At 30.2% G+C, this 14,039-nt stretch overlaps 1 protein-coding gene across 2 annotated transcripts in view; it reads left to right on the top strand.

Moving 5' to 3' along the window:
- Positions 1-14,039, top strand: part of LOC114327121 (adenylate cyclase type 9) — a 68,442-nt gene that overhangs the window by 24,057 nt on the left and 30,346 nt on the right. The window lies entirely within an intron of this gene.

Genomic DNA, 14,039 nt, shown 5'->3' with positions numbered 1-14,039 from the left:
AAAAATGTGTAACTAACACAATTTTTCTTATAAAACTCTTAACTTTGCACAACTTACCTTTCAAGCATCTTACTAAATGATGTTTCATTCAAAAAAAATCTCAAAAATTTAATTCAAATGATATGACGTCTCAAAAAATGTAATTTTTGAAATCTTCGTAGTTTAATAGAATTACCACCACTTTAAGACGGTATTACTCAAGTTTGAACAGATCTATTACAGTTTTATAAGTGCTTTTTTAAAGCTTAGGATGTAATCTTTAAAATGCACTAAATTATTTTACTTTAGAAATGAATAAACTATTTCTTTTTGAGAAAATTAAGAAAGATAACAAAAATGTAGTACAAAAACCGAAAATTACCACTTTTTTCTGTAAAACTTACCCAAAATACATTTAATAATAAGCTTCAAATAATTAATGTTCAGCAAAAAACAATTTTTTTAGCACTTATACAGTATGTCTGCGTAACTTGGAACCTCTTGATAACTTTTTTATTATCAGTTTTACGAAAAAAAGTTATTCCTTATAAAATACTCTGCATCGTATATAATCTAAGATGCAATCATCAAATATCAAATTTAATTAATTTTATAAGAGGTATGTCAAAAAATATGAATTTCACTCAAGAGTAAAGTACCTTTACATTTCACAATATCGAAAATTGTTATTAAGAAAAGTTGTTTGGAATTAAAAAATTTGTTTTAGTGTTCAATTACATCCTTCTAATTAAAATATTGTGAATAATAAAGGCACTTAAGAAAAATTCATATTTTTTACATACCTCGTATAAAATTTAAAAAGTTTGATATCTGATGGTTGTATCTTAGATTGTAGACCAGGGAGATCATTTGGGCGGATGTAATTTCGGCCGGAAAAAGGGCAGGTACTAAAAGCCGGTAGGTAAATTCGGCCGGAGGTTTTAAGTTGCTTCCTTATCTCATAGGTATTTTCGGCCGCAAATCAAATAAAATAACAGAATGCTTAATATTAAAATATTTCTTTATTTCAATAAAATTATTACATCAACTTATTTCTATAACTTAAGTTCTCAACAGGGTGTCTAAGTTTTATTTACTTCTTATTCGTTTTGAACCGAAATTTTGCTAATTTTAAAAAATTAATATATTATATTATATATTACACAGTACAATTTTCAAAGGAGGAAGACCTAACCCTTCGTCAAAACCTAACTTTCGGGTATTAGAGTGTAGAGTACCCCAGGAGTGTAATTACCAATATTTTAATCTCATCGTAAACATCAACCCCTCGGCCGAAATTACCCCTGTCATAAATGGTACCCCTTGATTTATGCAGGTAGGCCAAGGGATTACCGGCCGAAATTACGCCCGCCGGATCATTTTATGAAGAATAACTTTTTTTCGTAAAAGTGATAATAAAATAGTTATCATAATTGAAGACATAAAAGGTCATATGTCACATTTTTTGAGAAAATTGTTTTATTATGTTTTTGTTCTTCTAATATGCTGTTTTACCTTTTAAAATTTTAAAATAACATATTTTTAACTAAATAAAAATAACAGGAAGGTATTAAAGTAATATGCCCCACTAGATTTTCGAATTATAGTGGATAAATGTATTATGTCCAAAATCGCATTTGGACATAATACCTTTATCCATGTGAAATGTGTAAATATGGAGAATTTTTTCTACTACTTTAAAGCTCTGGTGACGAACCTCTATTTATGTAAAAAGCAAACAAACATTTCAAATCAAAAGGTTAATTTTCGTGTTACGTAAAGTGGATATGAGTGGACGAATTTGTCTTCTATCTCTATAAGACATAGATATCTCTATAAGACATAGATATCTCTATAAGACATAGATACCTTAATGACTACATGCCATTTCAGCAAGTAGATTTAAGAAAAAAAAAAGGACAGCACATCTGACCACAACTGAATATAGACCAAGAAGACTGGAAAATAAAACTGGTAGTTTTAGTTTGGAAAAACTGGGAAATTTAAGAGATCGAATAAAATTTGTTCCCAAAGAGTATAGATGGTTTTATGAAAACGCAATAGAGGAAAATAAAAAAATCCCAAATAGAAAAGAAGAACCTACTAAAAAATATGTTTTTATTAATTTTACAGTTTGTGTTGCAATTTTCTTTGACAATAAATGCCCATTTTTGAAACTTAACTCTTTTATCCACTTAACCCTAACATTTTTTAATTATTTTTACTATGTGAATAAAGGTAAATGTCCACAAAATTTAAAATATTTGGCTTAAAGTAACTTTTTTTAAATTCAATTTAAAGTGTGAAAATCTTCAAATACCTGTTTAAATAAATGTAGCAATGCAAATTTATAAAATAAATAACTAACTTGGAACAAAAGACACTAAAATGCTCATTACTCAAAAACATTATTTTGTGACATATGACCTTTACCCACTTATGTCTTCAATTGTAATAAAATGATGATGAGTATCCGTAATTTGAGAAAAAATTGAAAATTTTTTTTTTTCGATTAGAATGATGTAATTGTATATTTAAACATAGTTTTTAATTTCAAACAACTTTTCATAATATCATTTTTTGATATTCTGAAATATAAAGGTACTTTAACGAAATTCAAATTTTTGACATAACTCATATAAAATTGATAAAATTTGATATCTGATGGTTGAGTTTCAGATTTTTGACTATCCAGAGCATTTTAAGAAGAATAACTTTTTTTCGTAACATTGATAATAAAAAAGTTTTCCATGTGGTTCCTAGCTACGCAGACATACTGTATAAGAGCTTCTGTATAAGAATTTTCAAATTGCAATGCCATATTCGGATTCAGCATAATTAAAAACAAAATAGAAACATATTTGATCAGAGTGAAATGATGAATTTAACGATATTTTTAAAATTATTAATACAAAACAATTGTTATTGTTTAAACAATTAATAAACAATTAGCGGCAAAATCCGCGAGTAGAACTTTTTACTTTAACATGTACATAAACTAACAAAAAAAGTTTTAGAAAAATATAAGCTTGTTTGAATTTTTCCGAAACAATGCATGTTTTCGTTCTAATTGCACTCCCCTATTAATAAAAAACTAAAGATGCCAATTCTCTTGCGAATTATTACAAAACTAAGCCAGACCACGTAGAATTACCTATTACAAAAATCTAAATTAAAATTTGTTTTAACTCAACGGTAAAAATTCGATATCTTCTGATCAGAGTGACCTATCAACAAAAATATTTATTTCTTTCTCCTTTTTTTATCTTATTAGGGTGTCGGATTTGGGATAACTATTTTAATTTTCATTCACCCATATCTTACATTCTTTTCTATTTCTTGCCATTATTTTCAATTTCTCGAGTGATTTTTGTTTAACTTTTCGCACCTCTACTACTTGCTGTATCCATTTTTTTCTTGGGCTGTCTCTTTTTCTTTTTACGACGTTCTGTGCTACCTGGACTTTTCTTGTAATTCTGTTGAGTTTCATCCTCAAAATGCCCTTACCAGTTCATTTTTATCTTTATGTTGTTCTGAAGCTATTTTCTTGTGGCATTTTTATAATCAAGTACATTCAAATGGGAAATAAGCCACAATTTTACCTAAAAATGATTTTATTAACGTTTCGATTTTATTATTTTGTATTTTGACAACGACACCCGACTTGGGCGTCGAAACGTTAATAAAATCATTTTTAGGTAAAATTGTGGCTTATTTCCCATTTGAATGTACTTGATTTTTATCTTTGTTATTTTATTCATTATTGGTTCTTGGTTGGCCATTCTCATAATAATCTCGTTGCTCAATCTATCCCTTTTTGTCTTTCTAACGATCCTTTTCTTAGGTGTCTCATGTCCATTGCATTTATCCTGCTCTTATGTTTTTCCAGAATGGTCCAGTTTTCACTTGCATAGAGCACAGTTGGGATATATATTTTTATCCGTGTCTGTCTGTAAGTTCTCAAATTATTTTAGTGATGACAACTTTGGCATGGTTCTGATTAATATTCGTTCTATAAGAAATAAAACTGATGAATTATTTTTGTTTCTGGAGGAATTAGGATTTCCTCCGATAGTTGCGGTTACAGAGCACTGGCTTGAAGTTAACGAGCCTTTTTTTGTAGAAAAATATACCACAATTGCCAGGTATGATCGTCCAAGTTCGGCTCATGGAGGCACCCTGATTCTCTCTAGGAATAATGATTTTTCTCTGGTAACAAAATATGACTTTTTGTTAAGTGAATCCTTCTTTGAGTTTTCCTTAGTTTATAATAAAAATCTTAATCTTTACATTATTTGCATTTATAGATCACCTGATTCTACCGTGGAACTATTTTTTCAGAACCTGCTAAATTTGTTAGATGACCTGCCTCAAAAAAGCAGAAAAATTCTATGCGGTGATTTTAACATTAATTATGCTGCTGCTAGTGCTACCCAAGTGTCCCTAGCAAGCATATTTGAATCGTATGGTCTCTCAATGCACGTTAATTCTCCTACAAGGATTACAAAAACTACATCTACCATAATCGATTATATTGTCTCAGATTTCTCACCCCTTGATGTCTGCTCTACAGTTATTAATGCGGGACTGTCTGATCATGAAGCAGTGTATACGAAGTTTAACATCTTCAGCAAACCCTCCTCAAAGACCCGACGTTTAGGTAGGATTTTTTCCGCCCAGAATTTTCGTAAATTCCAAAATTTATGCTTAACTTCTGAGTGGCAATTTCCTTATGGACGTGGACTATAATTTCAGTGTTTTTTTAGATAAGCTTCTCCACATCTTCAATAAGGCATTTCCTTTAATTCCTATTAAGCCAAAACATCGGAAACCTTGGGTTACGAAAGGTATTCGCATATCAGCTAACAATATGCGATCACTACTATACATCAAGAAATTTACTACCAATGTTGCTGTCACTGAATATATCTTGAAGTACAGGACAACATATCTAAAACTTGTCAGGTCAGCTAAAAAAGCCTATTATCAAAATCGTCTGGGAAGCTCTAAAAGTGTTGCAAAAGAAACTTGGTCTATAGTAAACGATCTTCGAAATAAAACTCACACAGCTCAATCATTTTCCCTTCCAAATCCTGAAAGTCTAAACGACTACTTCGTTAATGTGAGTAAAAATATAACATCAACAATTTTGCCGCAACAAGATCCCATTTCCTATCTTCCTAATTCAAGACAGGTCTCGAATTCATTCTTTTTACGACCAGTCGATAACTCTGAACTGATCCAAACAATCAATAGTATCAAAAGCAAATCATCCTGTAGTACTGATGGACTATCTATAAAAATTTTCTCTAATCTCACAGAAAATGTGTTGGAAATCCTCCTCTCACTAATTAATGATTCCTTCGAAAAAGGTAAATTTCCACAGTGCCTAAAGACAGCCATTATTATTCCTCTTCATAAGGGTGGCGAAAAATCTGATGCCTGCAACTATAGACCTATTGCCTTACTACCGGTGCTCTCCAAAATTATTGAGAGACAAAATTAAAAAAAAAAATATTGAGAGACTCATTAAAACTCGACTTATGTCCTTTATCGTTGATAACAATATTTTATCACAAAATCAGTTCGGCTTTTTAACAAATAAATGTACCACTGATGCCATGTTTTCTGTACTACATGAAGTTTACCAAGCACTAAACAATAATCTTTATACTGCCACTGTTTTCTGCGACTATGCCAAAGCTTTTGATTGTGTAAATCACGACATCGTGATTACAAAACTAAATTTCTATGGAATTCGTGGTATTTCTTTGAATTGGTTCCAATCCTACTTGAATAATAGGAAACAACTAGTTGCAGCAAATGATACTGACTCTAGTCTCAAAAACATTGTATGTGGAGTACCACAAGGTTCAGTATTGGGCCTCTACTGTTCCTTATCTTTATAAATGACATCACTAATTTAAAAATCAATGGGAAAATTTTTCTTTTTGCTGATGATACCAGTATCACTTGGAGCAACTCAACTATTGCATCTCTTCATGAAACTATAACTTCGGATCTACTGACGATAAAGACCTGGTCTGACTCTAATTTACTCTCTTTTAACGTAAATAAAACAGTAGCATTATCCTATAAAGGAGCTCTTCAACCTTTGCCTCTTAATAACAGCCAGATGAGTACCGTTGATTCTGTAAAATTTCTTGGTATTTTTTTAGACAGCAACCTCAAATGGTCCCTTCATATCGATTCGTTAAGTAAGAAACTCGCCTCAGCTTGCTATGCAATAAGATCTGTCTCAAGGGAACTCAATTTAGCATCTTCTAAAATAACATATTTTTCGTTGTTCGAGTCTCATCTTCGATATGGTCTTCCTTTTTGGGGTTCTAGTACAGCAGCTCAATTTGATGTCATTTTTAGATTGCAAAAAAGGGCAATAAGATATCTGTTTGGCCTCAGAACATCTACACATTGCAGAAGTTACTTCAGAGATCACGAAATTTTAACACTTCCATCTTTATATATTCTAGAAACGGTTTGTTTAATTCGTAAACACCTTTATGTCTTTCCATCAAGGCCCAGTCATCTTTACTCCACCAGAAATTCAATGTTTGGTATTTATTTACCGATTCCATCCACTGAGTTAGTAAAGAAATATATATTATATTCCGCAAAGAAACTGTACAATCATCTTCCGTTACAACTTAAATCTGCAACATCTTTCCCTAAGTTCCGTAAAATGACAAAAGCCTATCTATCCAAAAGACCATATTATTCAATAAAAGAATTTCTAAATGAATAACTAAGAAAATTGGGTTTCATACGCAGTAGCATAAATTTGTCAGTTCCTTATGTTGTACCTATTTTATTTTATTTGTTGTATGTTCAATTTGCAATTTATATAAATTTTGCAATAAATTGTTTTTGTCTTGGCTTTTATATTTTATACTGTACATTATTGACGATTTATCTAATTTTAGTAAATTGTAGTTGTTATTTGTTATTTATATTATGTTTTTCTTTTGACTGTATGTAAGCTTTGTCCATAAAATTGTAAAAATTTTCAGTGGCAATAAAGCATATTTCTATTCTATTCTATTCTATTACCACTAATGGGTCTAACACATGAAAACTTGCTGCCATACTTTCACCATGTGAACAAGTCAAACCACAGCTCAGATGTTACCTGGGGCATATTAATGAAAAATACTTTAAACGTCCATGCTTAAGTTAGCATTTTTAACCGATGTTCCCTTGACGGATTACTTGTATAGGGCTTTGACCCACATATTTTTGTAAAATTATATCTTGGTGGTTAGCATGTAAATTTCACGTAAGCACTGATGATGATTGGTAAACCAATCGAAAACTAGTTCTGTGATGTAGCCCTTTTTAGGGATTTTAAATATATACCTTTTATAAAGGATTGTATTGTTTTTTGTATTACATGGTATACAGCCAACTACAGGAAAACTTTTTCCTTGTAGATTTTTAAAAAGTATTAGTGATAAGAAAAATCTTAAACAGTAAAAAAAATGTAGGTTTTGCTATTATAAATATGCTAGTTTCATTTTATTTTTCTGTAAGACAAGAATTGGTTAAGATATCGCTGTTCAAAATTTGCATACACTCGTGATTATTGGCCCGTTCAAGTTTTTTCGACTATACACCTTTCAAAAATAGGCACTTTAAACCGGTGAAACTGACAGATCATATAAATAAAAGAATGTGTGTGTACTTTGTACGCACGTAAGAAGTTATACTTCTATTATATGATTTAAACGAAATTAATATACTTTTTATTTATATTTTGTTTAAATATTAAACTAATTTATACTTACTACTTCTCAAACATTTTTATTAGAACAGTGCCAAAAATTAAAATAATAAAAGAATAAAACACACACAAACACATTAAACAAGCCACAAATGATGTCTGAACATTAATTGTCGAAATTTTTTTTAACTAAATACTTTTTTTCTGAAAATACAATTATATAATAAATATACTTACAATCATAAAATGTATTTCAAATGGGAAATAAGCCACAATTTTACCTAAAAATGATTTTATATCAAATACTTGATTATAAAAATGCCACAAGAAAATAGCTTCAGAACAACATCATAAAATGTATTAAAAAAAAAACAAAAAAGAAAGTTTCTATTGGGACTCGAACCAGCGCTGATAAGAGCGGTTGGTATTGGAATTCATTCGCCTTCTCCGCTTAGCCACGGACACTATGTGTCATTATTTACGAAGATCGACTAACTACACGGATTAAACTTGTGATATTTTGATATTTTGAAAATTGATCAAATTATTTTAATTTTGAATTGAAATGATTTAGAATTGAAAAAATACAACAAAACATAGAGTAAAAAAACAATATATTAGGTGAATATTGATAGAAATTTTGATGGTAATCAAATTATATAAATAAAAGTATTACATACTACCTATGTATTTTGGCAGATCAAATAGGTAGGTTTATACCCATGATACATTAACAATTATTACGTACCTGTTGCTTTTAAAAACTATTTAAAAGTCACTACAATATTATAAACTTTTTTGTTTCTGTCCTCACAACAATAAAACTAATATATTATACATTTGTTTACCTTTACCTTTACCTCCAAACCACAGCTGCCATATCGGATAATTTTTGACATGTCATTTGAACATCCAATCAGAACAAAGTTATAATGCGCATGCGCCGGGCTGATAGGTTTTAACATATAAAAAAATCACCCTCTATCGCCGGTAAAGAAGTATAACTTCAAAAATAGATATAGTTGAGTCCGCGAATCTTTACCCGTGCGTTTTCATTTAAAGCATACGAAATAAGTCGATGATAAGTCGGAAATTGAAATGTACTAAACGCAACAGCAAGTCACTTGCTATTGCGTTTAGTAAATTTCAATTTTTAACTTATCATCGACTTATTTCGTATGCTTTAAGTGATGACGCACGGGTAAAGATTCGCGGACTCATCTGTAAGCAAGTAAATTGTTTGTAAAGCGGTAACGATTAATTTCATTTTGGGAATCTAAACACGGGGAGATTTTCATGATTTTTTTACCAAAAAAAGGGGCCTACTTTATTTTGAGCATAACTCGCATATTTTTAATGCTAGAAACTTATATAAACAATTAAAATAAAGCTTTTTTTAAACACGTTAAAAAAGTTTAAATGGGTTTTTCCCGAAAAGTGCTTAATTTTTCGGTGATTTCTCCTTGAAATATTCGATTTGGAATTAGACGAATAAGAACGTATTTTTCATGAGCTACAACTTTGTTTTTACTCGACTTTACTGAAACACATTTTTTCGGTTTTTTATAAGCTATACTTTTGCTAAAGATATTTTTTTTTGATAAAATATTTACTTTTTGATTTATTTATTTGCGAAAAACCGTCTGAAAACGTAGTTTTTTTGTCGAAAAATAAACAGTTTCAATCGCAAATAACTCGAAAAGTAATGACTTACATAAAAAACTCTATAGAACGAAAGTAGCTTAAAACCAGTCAATTTATCCAATTCCGGTCTGATCTTGAACATATGTTTTTTCATTTCACTCCCGAGAAGGGGTGACTGTCACCCCCCCCCCCAAGTAAAAGCAACCAACGGCACAATTTCAACTTTGACGTGGAGGGTAAGTAGAACCTAAATCCACATTTTCATGCAATTCGGAGTTGCCCCTGAAAATTACACGGTATCGCCGTATTTTCCGTTCATTTACTGGGCTATTATTAATTTTTTCAGGATTAAAAAAAATGCATGCATTTAAAGCATTGGACCAAGATTTTGCGCCTACATCCTTAATCCCTAATCCAAAATAGTTGCAAATTCTGGTAATATACTATATAGTGTATTAAGTGTAAAGTCTTATATCAATTAAGAAGTCTAGATTTTATTTCTGCAATATTTTTAGAATATAGATGCAGCAACAACAAACAAGTGTCGAATGTTTAAAGTTTTTAATCTAAAAATATATAGAGGTAGTTCCCTCGATTTGTTTTTTAGACCTGGAAGTCATTAATCTGCCCACACGCCATTCTATAACTCAATAGTAGTAACGGTTGTGCCAAACACGTTATAATACTTGAATATAAATATTTCAAAACTCTCGAGTGGATCATTACACGACGTTATTTTTATAACATACTGGGTAATAATCGGATGCATTTTTTATCATTCTTCTTAGTGTGCCCCATCCATTAAGGACATTGACTATCATCATGCCTGGTCCATTTTGCTCTGTCTGCAGCAGTTTTGAAGAGTTCTATTGTTGTTTTTCGACTCCACTTTTTTAAAAAATTTCAACCAGGACGTGCGTTATTTTAGTTGCACTTTCCCATATACAGGGTGGTTCATCTTATTCGCCTCGGTCTCTGTACGGAAAACCACTTGATATTTTAAAAAAATTTCTTCACAGAAATATACAGGGCCTTTAATACTACAACCTAAAAATAATGTGAATTATACAGAGTGTTCCAAAAAAGAGTGGTATATCAAAGTTATATTTTTTCTTATGGAATACCCTATATCTGATGACATTATTGAATTGACCTTAAAAAATAAGCCATACTTTCATAAGGGTTCCCTATACCTAAATACAGGGTGTTTTGATTTATTTCGATTTTTATAAAAATGTAAGGTTTTAGAAAAAAATAAATATCTACGAATCTAAGAAGCAGTAACAAATTCTTTCTTGGATCTTAATAATAGACTATTTAGTATACTTAAACAGATGCTTATTGTAACAAAATTTCTTACAGGGTGGACAAAATATGGGATTGTTCTATTAACAAATTCAAGCTGTAATAACTTACTTATTTTAAATGGAACACCCTGTATCTTAATCGTCTCTCGCGTAGAAAATTTACTTAGCTTTCAATTTGAATTAGAGTTTCCTATACGTATCTTTTTACAGGGTGGTCAAAATATTAGATTTTTCTATTAACAAATTCAAGCTGTAATAACTTACTTATTTTAAATGGAACATCCTGTATCTTACTAGTCTATGGAGTAGAAAATTTACTTAGCTTTCAATTCTTATTAGGGTTTCCTATACCTATCTCCCTTCATTTTTTAAATATTTAAAGATTTCCTAATTTGTAAGCTTTAAAAATTAGAATTACATAAGTACCTATGTCGTGTTTATGTACAACACATCACCAACACCGGATATATTCTTAGACAAGATACTGTCATTAATAAAATTTTCATTGTTAATCACACAGAGTGTTGTATTATTTTAGTTGATTTTGGCCTCCATGTGAAATTAAATAATATGTTTATTTTAAACTGCATACCCTATATCAGATGCCGTATTCTGGAAGATATTTAAATTATATTTCATTCCGTATAAGTATTTTCCATATCTTAACCCAACGGTTATTAAGTAAATTTAAGAACGCCACTTTTTGTTTGAATCTTTAAATCGCAATTACAAACAATTAAATGCAATGGCTTCTTTGACGAAAACGAACCTATTGTACAAAAATATGTAAAAATGGGTATTTACAGAATAACATGGTAATTTATATTTACAGAATAACATGTGTATTGAGAATGTTTACATGGAATCGAAGAGATTTTAAATATCTTCCATTATAAAGAATAGAATATCGAGTATGTCATTTTAAATAAGAACACTCTGTGTGATTAAATGATAAAAATGTGAATTTTATTAATGAAACTATCTTGACTAAGATATTTAAGAATATTGCCGGTGTTGGTGATGTGTTGGTACCACGACATAGGTACTTAATTCTAATTTTTAAAGCTTACAAATTAGGAAATCTTTAAATATTTAAAAAATGAAGGGAGATAGGTATAGGAAACCCTAATAAGAATTGAAAGCTAAGTAAATTTTATACGCGATAGATTAGTAAGATACAGGGTGTTCCATTTAAAATAAGTAAGTTATTACAGCTTGAATTTGTTAATAGAAAAATCTAATATTTTGACCACCCTGTAAAAAGATAGGTGTAGGAAACCCTAATACAAATTGAAAGATAAGAAAATTTTCTACGCGATAGACTAGTAAGATACAGGGTGTTCTATTTAAAATAAGTAACTTATTACAGCTTGAGTTTGTTAATAGAACAATCTCATATTTTGACCACCCTGTAAGAAATTTTGTTGCAATAAGCATCTGCTTAAGTACACTAAATAGTCTGCTATTAAGATCCAAGAAAGAATTTGTTACTGCTTCTTAAATTCGTAGATATTTATTTTTTTCTAAATCCTTACATTTTTACAAAAATCGAAATAAATCAAAAGACCCTGTATTTAGGTATAGGGAACCCTTATAAAAGTATAGCTTATTTTTTAAGGTCAATTCAATAATGTCATCAGATATAGGGCATTCCATAAGAAAAAATATAACTTTGATATACCACTCTTTTTTGGAGCACCCTGTATAATTCACATTATTTTTAGATTGTAGTATTAAAGGCCCTATATATTTTTGTGAAGAAATTTTTTTAAAATATCAAGTGGTTTTCCGTACAGAGACCGAGGCGAATAAGATGAACCACCCTGTATATCCAATCGCATCAACTTATAGATTTCATTTCTTAGTATGTACATATATGAACAAATTATTTTCTTCAGTTTGAGTTTCATATCTGCTAAAACAACGTTGTGGTCACTTGCTATATCTACCTCTGTGTAAGCTTTAGTCGATACATTTATTTAATACATATTATGCTACATTTATTTAAACTTTTTTTTAAACAAATTATAATCGGAGAAATCGGTAAATTCGTAGTTTTTTTACGTTTTTCGTCAATATTTCTAAAACTATGCGGTTTAGCATGAACAATCTTCTATGCAAAAATGTTCTACATTTTTTAAATAAAAAAGGCTCCATGCATAATACTTCTAATATGAACGGTTCCAAAGTTACGGAGGTAGTATAATGGGTCCAAAAAATGTCTAACCCAGACATCCAAAGTAAAAGTTTTCCTCCAACACCAAATTGTTCTATATGGTCCACATATTATTCAGTAAAAAGTTACACCATTTTGAGCGTCCAATTTGGGGGGGGGGGGGGAGAAGTCGGTAAATTGGTAGTTTTTTACGTTTTTCGTCAATATTCATAAAACTATGCTTTATCGTAAACAATGTTCTATGCAAAAATGTTCTACATAAAATTTAAAACAAAAAAGGTCCTATACATAATTGTTATAAAATCAACGGTTCCAGAGTTACGGAGGGTGAAAAATGGAGGTTTTCGATACTTTTTATATTTAATGGGTAATTTAAAATATTATTACTGATGAAGGAAATTTTCTTTAACAGGATTGTGTTTTGTAAATAAAATTTGCTATTTCAGTGGCCGATGGTATGTTAGTGATAAGCCCTTGAAGAAACGTCAACCTCACCACCCAAAATCATCATCAATTGCAAAAAAAAAAATTAAAAATTATCGAAAGCCTCCACTTTTCATCCTCCGTAACTCTGGAACCGTTGATTTTATAACAATTATATATAGGACCTTTTTTGTTTTAAATTGTATGTAGAACATTTTTGTATAAAACATTGTTTACGCTAAAGCATAGTTTTAGAAATATTGACGAAACACTTAAAAATAACTACCGATTTACCGAATTCTCCCCCATCTCCACCCCAAACCGGATGCTCAAAATAGTGTAACTTTTCACTGAACAATATTTGGACCATATATAACAATTTGGTGTTGAAAGAAAACTTTTACTTTGGATGCCTGGGTTAGGCCTTTTTTGGACCAAGTAACTACCTCCGTAACTTTGGAACCGTTCATTTTAGAATGATTATGCATAGGGCCTTTTTTATTTAGAATTTAATGTAGAACAATTTTGTATAGAGGGTTGTTCATGCTAAACCGCATAGTTTTATAAATATTGACGAAAAATGGTGTGACTTTTTTCTGAACATTATGTGGATCATATAGAACAATTTGGTGTTTGAGGATAATTTTCACTTTGGATGTCTGGGTTATGCCATCTTTTGGATCAGTTGTATAATACTAATTTAGTTATAGAGAACAGTACATGAAAAATAATCAGTATTTCTTAAGGATTTTAAAAGGCAAAAAAATATACA

This window comes from Diabrotica virgifera, chromosome 3 (genome assembly GCF_917563875.1).
Source record: "Diabrotica virgifera virgifera chromosome 3, PGI_DIABVI_V3a".
Lineage (NCBI taxonomy): Eukaryota > Metazoa > Arthropoda > Insecta > Coleoptera > Chrysomelidae > Diabrotica > Diabrotica virgifera.
Note: the sequence above shows the minus strand (reverse complement) of the source record. Positions and strands in the feature narration are given on the sequence as shown.